This window comes from Symphalangus syndactylus, chromosome 10, assembly GCF_028878055.3.
Source record: "Symphalangus syndactylus isolate Jambi chromosome 10, NHGRI_mSymSyn1-v2.1_pri, whole genome shotgun sequence".
Taxonomy (NCBI): domain Eukaryota; kingdom Metazoa; phylum Chordata; class Mammalia; order Primates; family Hylobatidae; genus Symphalangus; species Symphalangus syndactylus.
The window spans coordinates 128,126,157-128,144,029 of record NC_072432.2 but is presented as its reverse complement, the minus strand read 5'-3'; positions in this window follow the sequence as shown (position 1 = coordinate 128,144,029).

The following is a 17,873-nucleotide window of genomic DNA, read 5'->3' as shown; positions in this document are numbered from 1 at the left end:
GAAATGTTCCAAACACAAAGAAATGATAAATCATTGAGGTTATGGATTCCTAAATACCTTGACTTGATTCCTACACATTTTATGCATGTATCAAAATATCATATGTACTCAATAAATATGTGCAAATATTATGTATCAATAAAAATTTTTTTAGAAATTTAGACATATTAAGAAACTAGTGTAGTTGAACCATAGTCAAGAGGAGAAACAATCAATTGAAAACTACCTAGAGATGTTGGTATCCTTGTATTGGAATTAGCATACAAGTGTTTTAGAGCAGCTATTATAACTGTATTAAAGTATGAAAGAAATATATGCTTATAATGAAAGAACAGATAATAAAATATCCATAGAAAAATAAATATTGTAAAGAAGTGTCAAATGAATATTTTAAAACTCAAAACTAAAATGTCTAAAAAAAAGAACATTTTATTGAATGGCTTCAACAGAAGACTAGAGATGAGGGAAGAAATAACCAAAAAACTTTAAAACTGATTAACATAATATTCATTGTGAAGAAGAGAAATAAAAAAAAAATTGAAGACAGAATTATGTTTGGCAATACCAAATGACTTACAAAAAATGTAATTTAAAAAATGGAATAATTTTAAAATGTAATAATTCTAAAAGGAGAGGAGAAAGAGAACAGGCAAAGAATATATTTGAAGAAGTAATGTCTGAAAAATCCACAAATAAATGAAAGGTATAATCTTACAGATTTAAGAAGCACAAATAGCTCCACACAGAATAAATACAAAGGAACCACACCTAGGTATATCATAGTAAAACTGCTGAGGACGAAAGAAAAAGAAAAAATCTAGAAAGCAAAAAAAAAAAAAAAAAAAAAATGGCACATTATATTAAATGAATAATATTGACTTCTGATCAGAACAAGGGAACCCGGAAACTAGGCAAACATGATTTATAAAGTGTTGAAAGGGGAAAACCCAGGCCTGCCAATTCTGAGTTCTATATCTTGAAAATATAAGTCAAGAATGAAGGCCAAAAAAAGATATTGTTAGATAAATAAAAAATGAAAAGACTTGTTTCTAAACTGATGTGTACTAAAAGAAATGTAAAAGCAATTATTTAGACTGAGGGAAATAATTCTAGATGGAAATTTGAATCTTCAGAAAGAAATGAGGGATATGGCAATGATAAATATGCGTATAAATATGAGCTTAATTTTTATCTTATTTCCTGTATGATTATATAACAATTTATATACAATTTTATAAGACATATTTCTCTATATTATTTTTATATAATTTAAATGGCTTCTTAAAGCAAAATTTGTAAGTTTTATTTGGGAGTTTGTAATGTATGTTGAGGTAAATCATGAAAAATTATGTTAAAAAGAACAAAAGCACAATTGCAAGATTCTTTTATATGAAGTTGGATAATTGTAACTCTAAGTAGTTTGAAAAGTTAATGATTTGGATTTTAATCTCTACATCAAACTCATTAAAAGCAATAGAAAAAAGGATAGATTAAAAGTCATTAGATAAAGTAGAATTCTAAAATATATTGAATTAACAAAAAAACGGGCAAGAAATAGGAATGGGGAACAAAAAAATTGGAAACACAGAAAACAAATAAAAACTTGTAGCTATATCTCGATTGTTATCAGTAATTACACTGCATGGAGATGGACTAAATATTGTAATAAAAGGATGATGTTATTAGAGTTGAAAAAGAATCATGACTCAATTCTCATCTACCAGCAGCACACAACACACTTAAATATGAAGAAAATGAGAGTTTAAAATAAAGAATAGAAGATATATGCTATGTTAGCAATAATCATAAGAAAGCTGGAGTGGCTATCTTAATATGAGATAGACTTAAGACAAAGACTATTACAAGAGATTAAAAAAAAGGACACTTTATAATGATGAAATGTTCATTCCTTCAGGAATCTATACTAATCATAAAAACGTATATGGCTAATAACAGAGTTTCAAAATAGTTCTGTGAATATTGATTAAACTGATAAAAAAATAGAAAAATCCATGTATTTCATTGGAAATTTTAACATTCATCTCTCAGTAACTGATAGAACTGGACACAGAATCAGTAAGGCCATAAGTGCCCTGAACAACACTAGGCTCTTTTAACTAATTATTATTTATAGAATGTTATACCAGAATACATGTTCTACTTGAGTGTACTTAGTATGCTTACCAAAATAGACCATGTTCTAGGCTATAAAAGAAGTTTCAATATGGCAAAAAGGTTTGAATATTTCAATATGCTAACGGAGTGAAATTTTGCAGACAATATCTTCTGATCACAATGAAATTAAATGACAAATTAGTAACAATAAGATATCTGTAAGTCCTCAGTAGACCAAAGGATAAATTAGAAGGGATATTTAAATTAATTTTACCAAATTATAATGAAAAGATAGAAATCAAAATGAATAAAATAAAATATAGAGGAAACTTTATAGCATTAAATGTTTATTATATTTGAAAACTGAAAATGTCTAATATCAAAGATCCATAGGTATACTTGACGAACTTAGAAGAAGAGCAAAGTAAAACCAAAGTTATCAAAAATAAGGAAGTAATAAAGATTAGAGTATATCCATGAAATAAAAAACAAAAAACTGCCAGTACAGCGGCTGACACCTGTAATTCAAGCACTTTGGGAGGCTGAGACAGGAAGATGGGTGAGGCCAGGCATTCAAGACCATCCTGGGCAATGTAGTGAGACCCTCATCTCTACAAAAAGTAAAAAATTAGCCAGACGTGGTGGTGCACACCTGTAGTCCCAGCTACTTGGGAAGCTGAGATGGGAGGATAGCCTGAAGCCAGGAGGTCAAGTCTGCAGTAAGCCATGAGTGCACCACTGCCCCCACCTTAGGTGACAGGGTGAGACCCTGTCACGATAAACAAATAATAAATAAATAATAGAGAAAATAACAGAATTTTGTCCTTTATTGTCTTGACAGCATAGATGCGCAGATATTAAAATGTACTAAGGGAATGTTATGAACAATTATATGCCCCTAAATTTGGCAACTCAGACAAAATGACTAAATTCCATGAAATTAAAAACTGATCAAAAACTGAAAAAAGATTAACAAAATATAAAGACTCATATGTTCATTAAAATAATTCAATTATTTATCAAAAATCTTCCCATAAGGAAAATTCCAGGTCCAGGTTGCTTTAGTGGTAACTTTTACTACATATTTAAGAATGTTATATTACCAATCTTACATAAATACTGAGAAAGTAGAGTAGAAAACACCAAGTTGTTTTATTGGATTATCAAAATACTAATATCAAAGATGGACAAAGATATTTCCAAAATAAATACACTGCACACAAATATCCGTCACGAACATAGTCACCAAAATTTAAAAAATTGCAAGTTAAATCCAGCAATATATATATAAAAGATTAGGACATATTATGGGTCGTGGGACATATTTTAGAAAAGCAAAGCTGGTTTAGCAATGAAAAGACAATCAATGTAATTTGACATATTAACAGAAAAAAAAAATCATATGGGTATCTCATTAGATGCAGAATAAAAGTTGGCACAATCAAGCACCATTGCGGGAAAAACTCTCAGCAAAACTAGGAATCGAAGAAAGCTTTTATACTGGCTGTTTAGCCAATGCAATAAGATAAGCTGGGGGAAAAATAGGCATATGTATTAAAAATGAAAAAAAATTTCTTTATTTTCAGATGACATAATCATCTACATAAAAAATCCCAAAGGGAGATGCATTAATGTTATAAAAATCACCTATATGTTTTCATAAGAAGAGTTTGCAAATAGGAGAAAACCAGAATCGGCCATAAGGGGGCAAACGGAATGAGGAGAGTAGAGCAGAAGAAAGTCAATATAAGGGAGATATAGACCAACAAGAAAAAAGCTGGATCCTAAAGATAAACTTGACAGCTTCAAATTTTCACTTATTTTTAGACCTAATTTTTTTTCTTCATCCCTGTTTCTTCCAGTCCTGTCTAATTTAAGGGAAAGTTGATGTCTTTATTAGAAGCATTCCATGTTTCCAGTGAAATTATAAATCTCACAAAGGCAGAGGTTATGCCTATTTTAAGCACTTTCCTATGACCCAATAGCAGCCACAGTAACTGCATGGTAGATACGTAACTCATTTCTTCATTGCCTAATGCATTTATTCCTCAGATATTGAATGAGTGCTCACCATGTGTCAGGCACTGTTTTAGGTACTGGGAGCTTAGCAGTGAGCAAAAGAAAGCCTCAGCTTTCACAGAGCTTAAAAAAAGTGAAAGAGAAGAAAACAGCTAATAATTCAAATAAAATATATATTATTACATATATATTTATTTTTAATTGTTTAAATTTCCATTTTTATTATAAATTCAGTGGGTACCTGTGCAGGTTTGTTAAAAGGGTATACTGTGTGATGAGGAGGTTCAGGCCTCTATTGATCCCATTACCCAGATAGTGGACGTAGTACCCAATAGAAAGTTTTCAGCCCCTGGCCCTCTTTTTTTTATATTTTTATACATATTATTTCCACAGGGTCTCAGAGTAATGATGTAGTATAGGCAGAGTAAAGTGATATCTCAATTTTATAGATAAGGAAACTGAAGAACAGAAAGACAGTGGATTGCTAAGAGTCCTACAATGATGTAGCAAGGTCATGCATCTAGGTCTTCAGAGAGGAAATATCATTTCCATTCTTCTTCCTTTAAAGCAGGGCAGAGGAAGGATGAAATAGAGAAGCCCTACAATGTAGGATTTATGAAGGTTGCCACCCTCTTTTTCTAAGCATAGAAAAAATGGGTGCTCTGAGCACACGCTCATTGTTCCACAGTGGCAGCTGTGGCTGCTAAAGGACGATGCCTTGTTAAAAGGAGAAGCATGGCTGCTTTGACAGAAGTGTTCTCTTGTGGCTTGCAGAGGATCAGATATCCATCATGCACTGTTATTTATTTATCATATCTTAGTCATCGCCCTCAGTAGCACAAATGCGAAATAGCAGTCTCCCTTTCCCCTGGGAAGGCCAAGCCTGATGAGTCAATAATTAAAAACCGCCTTGACAGCTGACACTTGTGCCTCCCTGGAAAGCTGCAAAAGGGCAAGGGAAACAAAGAAAAGGTTCTTGTTATAAAGTCAAACCTAACTTTGTCAATTGACAGAAGGAGTTACATGCAAGTGAGAGGGAGAAAGACCAGAGGGCAGGCGTGGTGGACCATGAGCTTGATGTGAGTCAGGGGTGCAGTCATTTCCTGAGATGTTAAGTATGACATGAGAATATATTATCACAGCAGTGCTGCAAGAGGACCCCATTAGAATATTGGGCACTAGGAGAAGATATATAGTTCTAGACTCTACAGTTTAAGTTAGGAGTAAAACTCTTAGAGAAGTTTCTGATGATCCACCTGAAAAATAACAAAGAAGATAAATGGAGCAAAAAGGTGCACTATTTAAATTGAAAAACCAGAGTAAACAACATCAAAACCCAGGAAAAACTGATAGGCATTCATTTCCACAGGACATTAGAGGAAGAATGGGGCCTATGTTGAAGCAAAGGAGTACCAAGATAGACCAAAGCTAGCTAAAGATTACATTTGCAGTTTGGTTAAACAGCAGCAGATTACCAGGGATGATCGTACCATTTTCACCCAAAGGATGATTTGATAATTATCAATGAGAGTAATTACCATAATTACTGGATCTAGACAGAGTGGGTGGTAGTAAATGGCAGGGCATTGGAAGACTCTTTCAAAGCCTTAGAGTCCACTTTCATTTTTTCAGCTCCCAAGGAGGCAAGACTTCCCTTCTTGGCTGATGCTCACTGTAAGGTGTCATCCATGTTCACTTCATTTCCACAAACTTCCAGAAACTAGAAAGTGGTGCCGATTTAATGTAACAATACCTTCTTATGGCTTTTTGTCCTCCTTCTTCTAGTTATTAAGAAAAGTATCCAGAAGAATACTGGTAACCTTCTCAAAAAGCATGCTTTCTCCATTTGTATTTTTCTTATTTTTTCCCCTAAGGCTTCATAAATGTCTTGTCTGAAATTTTAAGTCTTTTTATCATTCTTTTAGACAAAGAGAAGAAAAAAATGCCAAAATTTATTAAAAGTTTCAATAATGTAACATAAATGAAAAAGGAAGCCAGCTGTGGTGGCTCAACGCTTGTAATCCCAGCACTTTGGGAGGCCAAGGTGGGCAGATCACTTGAGATCAGGAGTTCCAGACAGCCTGATCAACATGGTGACACCCCGTCTCTACTAAAAATACAAAAATTAGCCGGGCATGGTGGTCAGCACCTGTAATCCCAGCTACTCAGAAGGTTGAGGCAGGAGAATTGCTTGAACCTGGGAGGTGGAGGTTGCAGTGATCTAAGATTGCACCACTGCACTCCTGCCCAGGTGACAGAGCCAGACCCCATCAAAAAAAAAAAAAAAAAAAAAAAAAGCAATTACAGTGGGTCCTCTGTATCTGTGGGTTTCAAATCTGCAGATTCAACCAACCATGGATCAAAAATATTCAAGAAAAAGAACAACAAAAAATAACAATGCAATAAAAAATGAAAATAAAAACCAATACAGTATAACAACTGTTTACACAGCATGTATGTAATACGCTCGCTTGCATGATGCACAGCAAGCCAATATATTGAGACATTGGGGATGGCAGCAGAGGTAGAGTTTGGTCATTATACAGCAGCCTAATGAGGAGATGAGAGGAAACCTCAAATCTACCTCCCCAAAAAGTTTGGGTCTAGGGATTTTAAGTAGTTTGCAGTAGGCCAAGGCATGGGGATCACTGATTGATAGGAGTGCAAGGTAAAGTCATGGGATGGGGAGATGAGGAAACTGCACTCTCCTGCTGATTGGGTTTCTCTGTGGAAGTCTTTAAATTGGTTGGCATCAGCCTTTCCACTGGAATTTAGGATCTAAAGAACATCTTAAGCAGTTCTTAAACAAAATGCCTTATGATTCTTATGTCAATGTTTCTATTTACAGGAACAACAAGGATGCAAATCAATTCTTAAACAAAAGCCTTAGGATTCTAACATTGAAATCCTATCTACAGGAGCAATGGGAGTGCAAATGGTCGGTATCTAGTGCTACCTGACTTTCAGTTACAAGGAAGTGGGCCAGAGTGCAGCCTGATTAATGCTTAATTATTACTGTAGTTCCATCCAGAACCCAGCATTTAGTTCTTGTTAACCCTATGTGGGTGGTTTCATTTACATTCTATTAGGTATTTAATCTAGAAATGATTTAAAGTATAAAGAGAATGTGTGTAGATTGCAAATACTACACCATTGTATATCAGGACTTGAGCATTCCTGGCTTTGGGTATCTGCAGGAGGTTCTGGAACCAATCCCCCTCAGATACTGCATTTGAACTTATTAATTTCTTCATAGCACTGGCCTTAAACATCTTCCATCTATAATTTGTAGAGGAGAGGGCCATGAAGGAGAGGATAAAAACCAAACTAAATATAAAGGTGCCATTTAGCCACCCAAATTAGGGAAGAGGAGCTCCTTGGAGAAATACTAGCCTGAATGGTCCCCAGAAGTTTAATGCAGACAGTGGAAGTACGAACCAGGGACACTCAACAGCCAGCATGAACAGGAGGCAGGGCTGGCAGCTGCACCTGTGCCCTGATTTCAGGATCCTCGAAAATCTCTTTGTATTCCCAAATGTCTTTTCCAATTTCTTCTGTTGCCCTAAATTCCACTGTTAGAACTTTTGGCATTTGGCATAATGGTTTGGCCATTGTGATGGAGTTTTGTGTAATGTGATGTTTCCTAGGGTCACAGGATGGGTCCTTACACAAAAACATGAATTAGTTGGCCAGGTCAGATCCATTCTTTACAGCTTATTTGGCTAATCATTTGAAAGTGTAAGGAGACCATAACATGAGACAGCAGAGACACAGATAAAAGCAAGTAGAAATAAGAGTAAATATTGGGAATGATTTTTAAATCTATATTATTATATCAAGCCAAGTCAGAGTGAAATGTGTATTGATGCTGTGATTTGTATCTAGTTTATACTTTGAGTCTGAAACCCTGGTGAAGAGAAGAGATGCCAAAAGCTTGGAGATAAATGAGCAAAATGATGTCTCTGGTTTCAGGAAGATAAATTTCAGCAAATTGACTATTGAACAGTAAAAATAATAAGGTGATTCTTTTTTACAGCTTTATCGAGATATGATTCACAAACCATACAATTCACTCATTTAAAGTGAACAGTTCAATGGCTTTTGGTGTTTTTATAGATTTGTGCAGCCATCACCACAATGCATTTTGCAATATTTTCATTATTTCCCAAAGAAACTCCACACCATATGCCTTGGCATCACCCCTCATCAACTCAGTCCTGCAGCCCCAAGCAGCGCATAATCTAATTTCCGTCTGTGTAGATTTACCTATTATGTACATTTGCATATCAAAGGAATTTAAACTGATTAATTATTTCATTTGTCAAGAATACATTTTGTCAAAACATACTGACTTTTTTGATTAAATCACAGTAATCGCCCTTTAAAATGTTATACAAACAATATATTTAAATATCAACAAAGATACTGCTTTCCTAGAAAAAATATTTTAAAATACCCCAGCCAACCAAAAAAGGAGTTGACATAAGAAACTCAAAAATGAACAAGTTGTGGTATAAAATGACTGAGGTTATGAACAACAGCAGATGCATATAGAATTAATAGTCATTACAATTGTCATAAAATATGGCAAATGTTTAAAACAATTCTTTAAAGATGATATTTGGTGAATAACATGATTATTCATAAAATATGAATCCAAAGTTCCAGTTCATAACAACAAAACTAATAATGGAGGGAGAACAGAAGAGGAAATAAGAACAGTTAATGTTGTATGTTAAGAGTTAAGATACCATTACCATCACTGCTATTGATAGTTAAAGAAAAACATAGGTTCAACGTGTTTCATATAAACTTAAAATTTTGTAGAATGAAAAGGTGAATGTACATGTATTCCCAATTATGGAGAAAGAAAAATGTCAAGGAGAAATGGTACTTTTAGAAACGATTTTAAAATAGAGAACTTCGGGAAGTATAATTGAATGGTCTTAATCTCCTGTTTCCAGGTGCAGTTCACATTATTATTTGTTTAAATTTCTTCCTAGACGGGCAGAGGATAAGTCTGTCCTGCTCATAGATGTATCATGTATAACATGCGGCATCTTATAAAGGCATGTTAAGTGAATAAATAAATGAATACACTCTTGATTATAAAACACAATGAGCCAGTAAGATTTTAGAACAAATATATCAATTCATCCATTATATGGAATATACAAGAATCTATTAAAAGTCATGTTTTAGTGAACATTTGATGTCATGGACAATGCTCACGACAAAATATTAAATGAAAATACAATTCAACAATTCAAGTTTATAGTAATAATGCACATGAAGAAAGAGAGAGAATGCATGAGAGAAAGAGAAAGAAAAAGGGTTGGAAGAGAGAGGGAGATACTGGAAATAATTCTAGTTAACTGACTATTTCTGAGAAGTTAAAATGAGTGTTATATAAATTTCTTTGCACTTTAAAACAATTTCCTTTAGTATATTGAAAATGTTATGTCTTATTTGTTCTAGTGATTATCTTTTTATTTTTACCTTTTACAGCACCTTTAATTCCCCTTTTTCTTACATTTGTTACAGTCATGGATAGTTTAACAACGGGGATACAGTCTGATAAATGTGTTGTCAGACAACTAAGTTGTTGCATGAACACCATAGAGTGGACTCACACAAGCCTATATGGTGTGGCCTGCTACACACCTAGGCTATATGGTATAAGCTTATTGCTCCTGGGTTGAAAACGTGTACAACATGTGAGTGTACTGAATACTGTAGGTGACTGGAACACAGTGAAAAGTATTTATGAATCTAAACATAGAAAAGATACTTTAAAAACACAGTAATATAAACTTATAGGACCACTGTTATATATGAGATACGTTGTTGACTGAAATGTCATGTCGTGCGTGTCTATGGTTGCTTTGTCAGCGTTAAATGATTATCTCTTAATTTCCACTCCAACAATCAACTTATTTTTAAATTTTCACTCCTTTTTTTGATTTTTTAAGTTGAATTCTTTATTCATATCTATACAATATTTTCCATCATTTTCATCATCCTTGTTTTCATGTTACATTTATAATTACATATATTAAATGCTCACTGTCAGTCCTTTCACCCCAAATTTCACAGTATCTTTTGGTTGGATAAAGATCATTCTCTCGTAGTTTCCTCTAGAAAGCCAATTGTGAACAGGCTGAGTCCTTTCAGGTATAAACTCATTATGTTAGTTTATTGACATTTGAATAGAAGCTTAGTTGAGTAAAATATCTTTGGATCATTCTTTCCATGAGTTCCTTAAAAATGCTGCTACAGGCCAGGCATGGTGGCTCACACCTGTAATCCCAGCACTTTGGGAGGCTGAGGTGGGCGGATCACCTGAGGTTGGGAGCTTGAGACCAGCCTGACCAACATGGAGAAACCCCATCTCTACCAAAAATACAAAGTTAGCCTAGCGCGGTGGTGCATGCCTGTAATCTCAGCCACTCAGGAGACTGAGGCAGGAGAATCGCTTGAATCTGGGAGGCGGAGGTTGTGGTGAGCCAAGATTATGCCATTACACTCTAGCCTGGGCAACAAGAACGAAACTCCGTCTCAAAAAAAATAAATAAATAAAATAAAATAAAAATGCTGCTACAAAATTAACTTGTTTGTTGATGTTGACAGATCTGATCCCATTGTTATTTTCTTACTTTGGTCTTTTAAGTGAGCAAGACTGGAGAATTTTTTTTCTTTGTCTCTAAATTATAATAGCTTTACTAGGGGTATGTCACAAAATTCAGGAAATTCCAACTCAATTATTCCAGGAACCCAGTGAACCTTTTGATATGTAGATGTAAGTCTTTTAGTTCAAGAAACTTTTCTTTGATTACAGTTTTTTTTCTTCCTAACTCAATTCTATTTAGGAGTAATTTACATACATTAAGTTCCACTGTTTAAAATGACAGTTTGATGACTTTTGATAAATGTATATGTTTTGTTACCCATGTAAACACTAACACATCAAGATATAGGACTTTCTTATGCCTCAAGGAAATGCCCTTCCACTCCTTCAGTTAATCCCTTTCCCAGAGCATCTATCTTACCACCCATGTGCTAGCCCCAAGCAATCACTGATTTGATTTCTATCACTACAGGTTAGACTTTTTTGGAATTTCATATAAATTAATCATACAATATAAACATATTGTGTGTGATATCATACAGGGTTCACGTAGTGTGCCTAGTTTCTGTTTTATCTTGCTTCTCTTTCTCAGCATGATTTTGGAATTTATCCATACTGTTTTATGTGTTCATAGTTTATACCTTTTTACTGACATGTAGTATTCCATTGTATGTATATATCACAAATTTAAGAATTCAGCCATTAATAGATACTCATGTTGTTTTACATGTTAGCTGTTGGGAGCAAGCCTTCTGTAAACATTTGCGAACAAGTTTTTTGGTGTACACATGTTTTTGTTTCTCTTGGACAAATAAGAGAGGAATTGCTGGATCATGGGGTAAATGTGCATTTAATTTTTTTTTTTTTTTTTTTTTTTTTTAAGATGGAGTCTGGCTGTCTCCCAGCCTGGAGTGCAGTGGCGCGATCTCGGCTCACCGCAAGCTCTGCCTCCCGGGTTCACGCCGTTCTCCTGCCACAGCCACCCGAGTAGGTGGGACGACAGGCGCCTGCCACCACTCCCAGCTAATTTTTTGTATTTTTAGTAGGGACAGGGTTTCACCGTGTTAGCCAGGATGGTCTCAATCTCCTGACCTTGTGATCCGCTCGCCTCGGCCTCCCAAAGTGCTGGGATTACAGGCGTGAGCCACTGCGCCCGGCCATGTGCATTTAATTTTATGAGAAACTGCCAAACTGCTTTGCAAAGCTCTTGAACCACTTTATATTACCAACAATAGCATATGAGTGTTTTGTGTGCTCTACTTCCTTGCAACACTGTATATTCATTTTTTTTTGTTTGTGTGTTTTTTACTTCAGCCATTGTACTAGTTGTGTAGTAGTAGCTAATTGTTATTTTCATTTGAATTTCCTTGATGATAAATGTCGAACATCTTTTTATGTGATTATTGACTATTCATATAGCTTTTTTGGCAAAGCTACTGTTTAAATCTGTTGCCAGTTTTGGGAAAACCTGTTTATCTTAATATTATTAATCTATAAAAGTTTTAAAATAATATTTTCTGAAAACAACTTCATCGGATATATATATATACATAGAGAGAGAGAGAGTGAGTGAATATTTTTATCCTCATCTGTGATAGCCTGTCAATTTTCCTAGGAGTAACTTTCGAAAGGCAGGCATTTTAAAATTTGATAAAATTCACTTTATGGATTTTTTATTTTATCCTTCTTGTTTTGTAGGTTTTGTCTAGAGAATGTGAGCTTACCTAACCCATGGTCAAAAAGATTGTCTCCTACGTTATCTTCTAAAATTTTTATAGTTTGAATTTTTACAGTAGATCTATACATTATTTTGAATTAATTTTGTCTATGATGTGAAGTTCATTGAACTTTTTTACAGATGGATGTCCAGTTGTTCAAGCACTACTGGCTGAAAAGTTAATCTTTTCTCCCATGGAATTACCTTGGTGCCTGTGTTAAAAATCAGTTGCTGGCAAATGTGTGGATCTATTTCTGGACTGTCTTTTCAGTTTCACTAATCTAAATATTTTTTCCTTAGGCTAAAATTCACTCTATTACTCTTGCTTTAATATGTCTCAAAATCAAGTAGTCTAAGTCTATCAATTAACTGTTCTTCCCTATCTAGTGAGTTATTACTTTCTTTATGTTATAGGATTTTCAGTTATATAATGGCATTTCGTCTAGTGATGGTCCTTATTTGTTGACTCATTTTTATCATTTTTCGTCTAATTCTTTGAATATTTATCTTTTAATTCTTTGAATATATTTGTAATAAAGCTTTGAAGTTTTGATCTACTATATCCCACAGTGGCTCTTGTTCAGAATGTTTTCATTGACTGCTCTTTCTCCTCTGTATAGGTCATACTTTTTATTTTTACTTTTTTCACATGACTCATAATTTTTCATTGTTAAGTAAATATTATAGATAATATAATATAGTAATTCTGTTATGTTCTTTTGGGGAGTGTTGGCTTTTTATTCCAGGAGTTAGTTTGCATGGACTCAAACTGAAAAGTTATCTCCTTCACAAAATGAAGTTGATATCTCAGTTTTGCTCTTAAGATTTCCATCTAATGGTTTTAAGCTAGGTCCACTTAGTGGTCTTGTGTGTGTTTTCATAATTGGTCGTCAGCCGAGGAATTAGGCAAGCTCTAATCTCCACCTCCTGAACTCAGTTTAGCCCACAGGACTCTGCTACCCCAAATGGGAATAATTATAAGGCTCACCTCATGTATTCTCTTTCCCTCAGAGGTCACAGTCCTTCACTACCTGATCTCCAATGTTGGAAAACAATTCTTGTTTATATTTTCTTCAGTGTTGTTGAGGCAGGATTGCTAGTTTGAGCCTTGTTCATTCATTGTGGCCAAAAGTAGAACTCTGGATAACAATTAAATGTACAGTCTTTGTTACAGTGTTTAATAATATTCTTCAGGGACTCCAGTTACTGTTATGTTAGATCTTCTTTGCCCGTATACAATTTTAATCCCTTTCTTTCTGACTCTTTTTTTTGTCCTTTATCTCCTCTTTTTTTTCCATTACTTTTGTTAACCCATCCCTATTTAATTCTCCCTATCAGTTTTCATTTAACTCTATTCTTGATTAATTGTCTTTCACCTTAATTTTCATGTATGTCTTTTTCTTAACTTTTAGTAACTGTAGTCAGTTCATTTCCTTTTTTGCTGTTTTATCTATTTTTGTTTTTAAATTTTGAATTAATTATATAAGCATGATCTTGAAATGATTTTTTTGTAGGATATTTTATTTAGTTTGAGTGTTGTGCTATAATTTTTTTCTACTTTAAGATTGTTTTTTGAGGGAGATTTTTATCAGATACATTGTTTATCATTTTCTATTTTTCTTATATAGTATCATTATATGGAAATAGGCTAATTTTATTCTATCCTTTTGATAAATTGTGTTTATATTTCAAAACCACTTTTTGTTCTATTAGTTTCATAAAGTTACTTTTTTAATGAATAACTTTTATGTTGGTGGTGATGGTGAGGGAAAAGAATTTATGTGTCTTGTTTCTTTCATTTTTTCAAGAGCCTTATTTTTTTTCGTCTTAATTCCTGATTTGGCTTCACTACTACAGCTTAAAAGGATGTCTCTCCCTTCCTACTTACCTTCTTCTCCCCCCAGATATAATGTTTTCCCATGACTGTCATCTCAGACACATATATTTTTATATCTTTTAACTATAGCTCGTACTTCCAACCATCAGGTTTCTGACCTGTGTTCAGTGTTGGATTTTTCTTTGTGTGGTGAATTTGTGTTTGCTGTGTATATGTTTCTTTTTCTGTGTTCCACTTTTCCATGCAGTCTCTTTATACTCAGCACTGTTCCCCACATCCAATGTCTTGAAGTGACAGTGAGAAGTCTAATGGTATCTCTGTTGGCATTTAATGTTGATTTGTTTATGTACAGGTGATTTAAAGCTTGTGTTCTCTAACTTGTAATAATGTAGAAGCTATGTGTTTTATGTGAATTTTATTTGCACTTCTTTGTTCATCTGTATGTTATTATGCAGGCTATGTGGACCATTTCTAATTTAGACAGCCACATTTATAATAGGGTTAACTGGCATTATCTATATTTTTAGTGTTTTCAAAGTTTTTGTCCGGGCTGGAGTGCAATGGCATAAGCATAGCTCACTGCTGCCTTGAACTGGGGTCAAAGGAGCCTCCCTCCTCAGCCTCCTGAGTAAATGGGACTACAGGTGCACACCACCACACCTGGCTAATTTTTATAGGTTTTTTTTTTTTTTTTTTTGGTAGAGACTGGGTCTCACCATGTTGCCCAGCCTGGTCTTGAGCTCCTGAGATCAAATGATACTTCGACCTTGGCCTCCCAAAGTGCTGGGATTACAGGTGTGAGCCACCACGCCCTCCAGTACTTATAAACTTTATAATATGTTTAATCGAGTAGTTTCTCAAATTTCAGCAAGATACTTATTAAATTATCTCAAGTCATTGCAACATTGTGAATAAGATAAATAAATGAATCCTAACTGACAAAAAAAAGGTAAATTTGAAGCATTTTAAATATTCACACATAAAAATATAGAGCTTAAAATCATGTCAACCATGAAAAAGTTTAAAGTTGAAGATCAAAGGCTTTTTTTTATTTCTGGCCCTGTTCTATCTGATGTTTTAATCAATAACTGGAGTAAAGGTTTAAAAGACATTTGTTTCAGATTTTTAAATGAGAAAACTTGGAAAAGGCACCAATAGTTTGATTATAGCAATAACATTCAAAAACAATTTTAAGAGGATGGAAAAAATGGATTAAAACCCACCAAACTAACTTAGCACAATGCATTTAGATAAAAAAATCAATTGCATGAATTTAAAATGTGATGAACCTGGCTGTTAGAAATTCATGTGTAAAATATCTGATGTTTCTAGTTAACTGTGAACACAATAAAAATCAACAATGTGATACATCTGCACAAAAAGGCTATAATACAGTATTAAGTTTTGCTAGTAGGCTATTGTGGGCTGAGCACATATGAAGTGCATTTGAGTATGGATTTTGCTAGATACCCAAAGATTTTGAAGCCATGTCATTAAAAAATCTTTGTGATTTGTTAAGTTTAGTTTGGGGGTAGATAGCTTATGATATTTGAGAGGGAGTAAATTAATTCAGTGGTGGCTCTTGAGGACAGGCATAGGACTAACAACTGGAGATGATTATGATAACTGATTTATGCTTAGTATAAACAAGTGCTGCTAAATTATTAAATTAACTCAATCACAATAAGCATGTTATGTGAATTCCATAAGCTCCCACCACTGTAGATTACTAAACAACTGCTGCTTATAGTTAGCAGAGCACATGCCTGCTTAACGTGGGAGGTTGCACATAGGAGGCTTCTAAGATCTTTTTCAACTTTAAAATCACTCAAGTTGATAAGACTATATGTTTACATAAAATAGAGAATAAAATAAAAAAATGTGTTTGGAAGTCTATACATAAACCTAGAAGTGAAACTGGTAAGAAATTGCTACCTTCCTACTTCCTTTCTAGTTGCATAGGCAGGTATGGTCAAACTTCTTAGACATTCAGAAAGTCACTCATAAAATTAATGGAAGAAGATATTTCAGTTTAGCTTCAACCTGGAACTTGCAACACATGCAGAGGCCAGTAGGGATAAAATGAATTCCTAACAGGGATAGAATGCCAGCTTTTCCTCCAGAAGAACACATATCAGAACTTTCAGGAGAGATAATGTATGACAGTGTAGACCTGGCTAAAGGAGACATGCCATGTTTGGGATTGTAATTACTTGTAGAAGAGATTTTCAGATGTTTTTTTCCTTTCTTTTTTTGTACAGACAGGGTTTTGCTCTGTCACCCAGGCTGGCATGCAGTGGCATGATCATAGTTCACGGCAACCTTGAACTCCTGGGCTCAAGGAATCCTCTGCCTCAGCCTTCTGAGTAGCTGGAACTGCAGGTACATGTCACTGCAACCGGCTAATTTATTTTATTTTTTATTTTTGTAGAGATGGGGGTCTCACTTTTTGGCCAAGGCTGATCTTGAGCTCCTAGCTTTAAGTGATCCTCCTGCCTTGGTCTCCCAAAGTGCTGGGATTACAGGTGTGAGTCACCATGCCTAGCCTGGAGTGTTTGTTTCTTTGAAACAGCAAGAGCTTCTTGGAATTTTATATATTACTAACTAGATAATTAGAATTATAAAATAAAGTTGCCAAGGGCTTATTGCTTCATCTGAACTTTTAGAAAGTAGAGATAAATTGAAAATGTTATGCAATTGCCTGTCAAAAACTGAAAAATCTGAGATTTTATCCTACTTTTAAGCAAGTAAGCAATTACCTTGCCACAGATTTCATGAATTCTGCCAAAGACACATGACATCTGGGTTAGAGACAAAGGACAGTGAATTACTCACAGCACTAGCAGTAGCTAAAGAACCAGTCTTTTCTTGCACTAGAACCCTAATCCTCAATTTTCACTGGGTGAAGCGAAGAAGGCCAGGTGACACCTGTACACGTAATGGATTGCATCACAGAAGATAAAACCTGAAACACAGAAAACCTGAATCTTTTACACTAAGTACTAAGAAAATCTGCTCTTTGGCTGGGAGGAAGACATTATCTCTATCTTCCAAGGATGTTTGTTATAGAAATATTCTTGAAAATATAGCTCAGAACAAAAGCAGTTAGTGCCTCTGTTGCAAGGCATGCAGAATAAAAGAGACTTACAGAGAATTGTCTCTCAACACTGTAATCTCATAGCTGACTTTTTTTAAATTTTACTTTAAGTTCTGGGATACATGTGCAGAACATACAGGTTTGTTACATAGGTAGTATACATGTGCCATAGTGGTTTGCTGCACTTATCAACCCGTCTTCTAAGTTTTAAGGCCTGCATGCATTAGGTATGTGTCCTAATGCTCTCCCTCCGCTTGCCCCCCATCCTCTGACAGGCCCTGGTATGTGGTACTCCCTCCCTGTTTCCATGTGTTCTCATTGTTCAACTCCCACTTGGTGTTTGGTTTTCTGTTCCTGTGTTAGTTTGTCATAGCTGATATTATAAAGCCACTATTCCACTGAAAATCAGAGATAGAAAAAGAGAGTGCCCCAGGATGACAAAGAAAGAAAAACTAAAGAC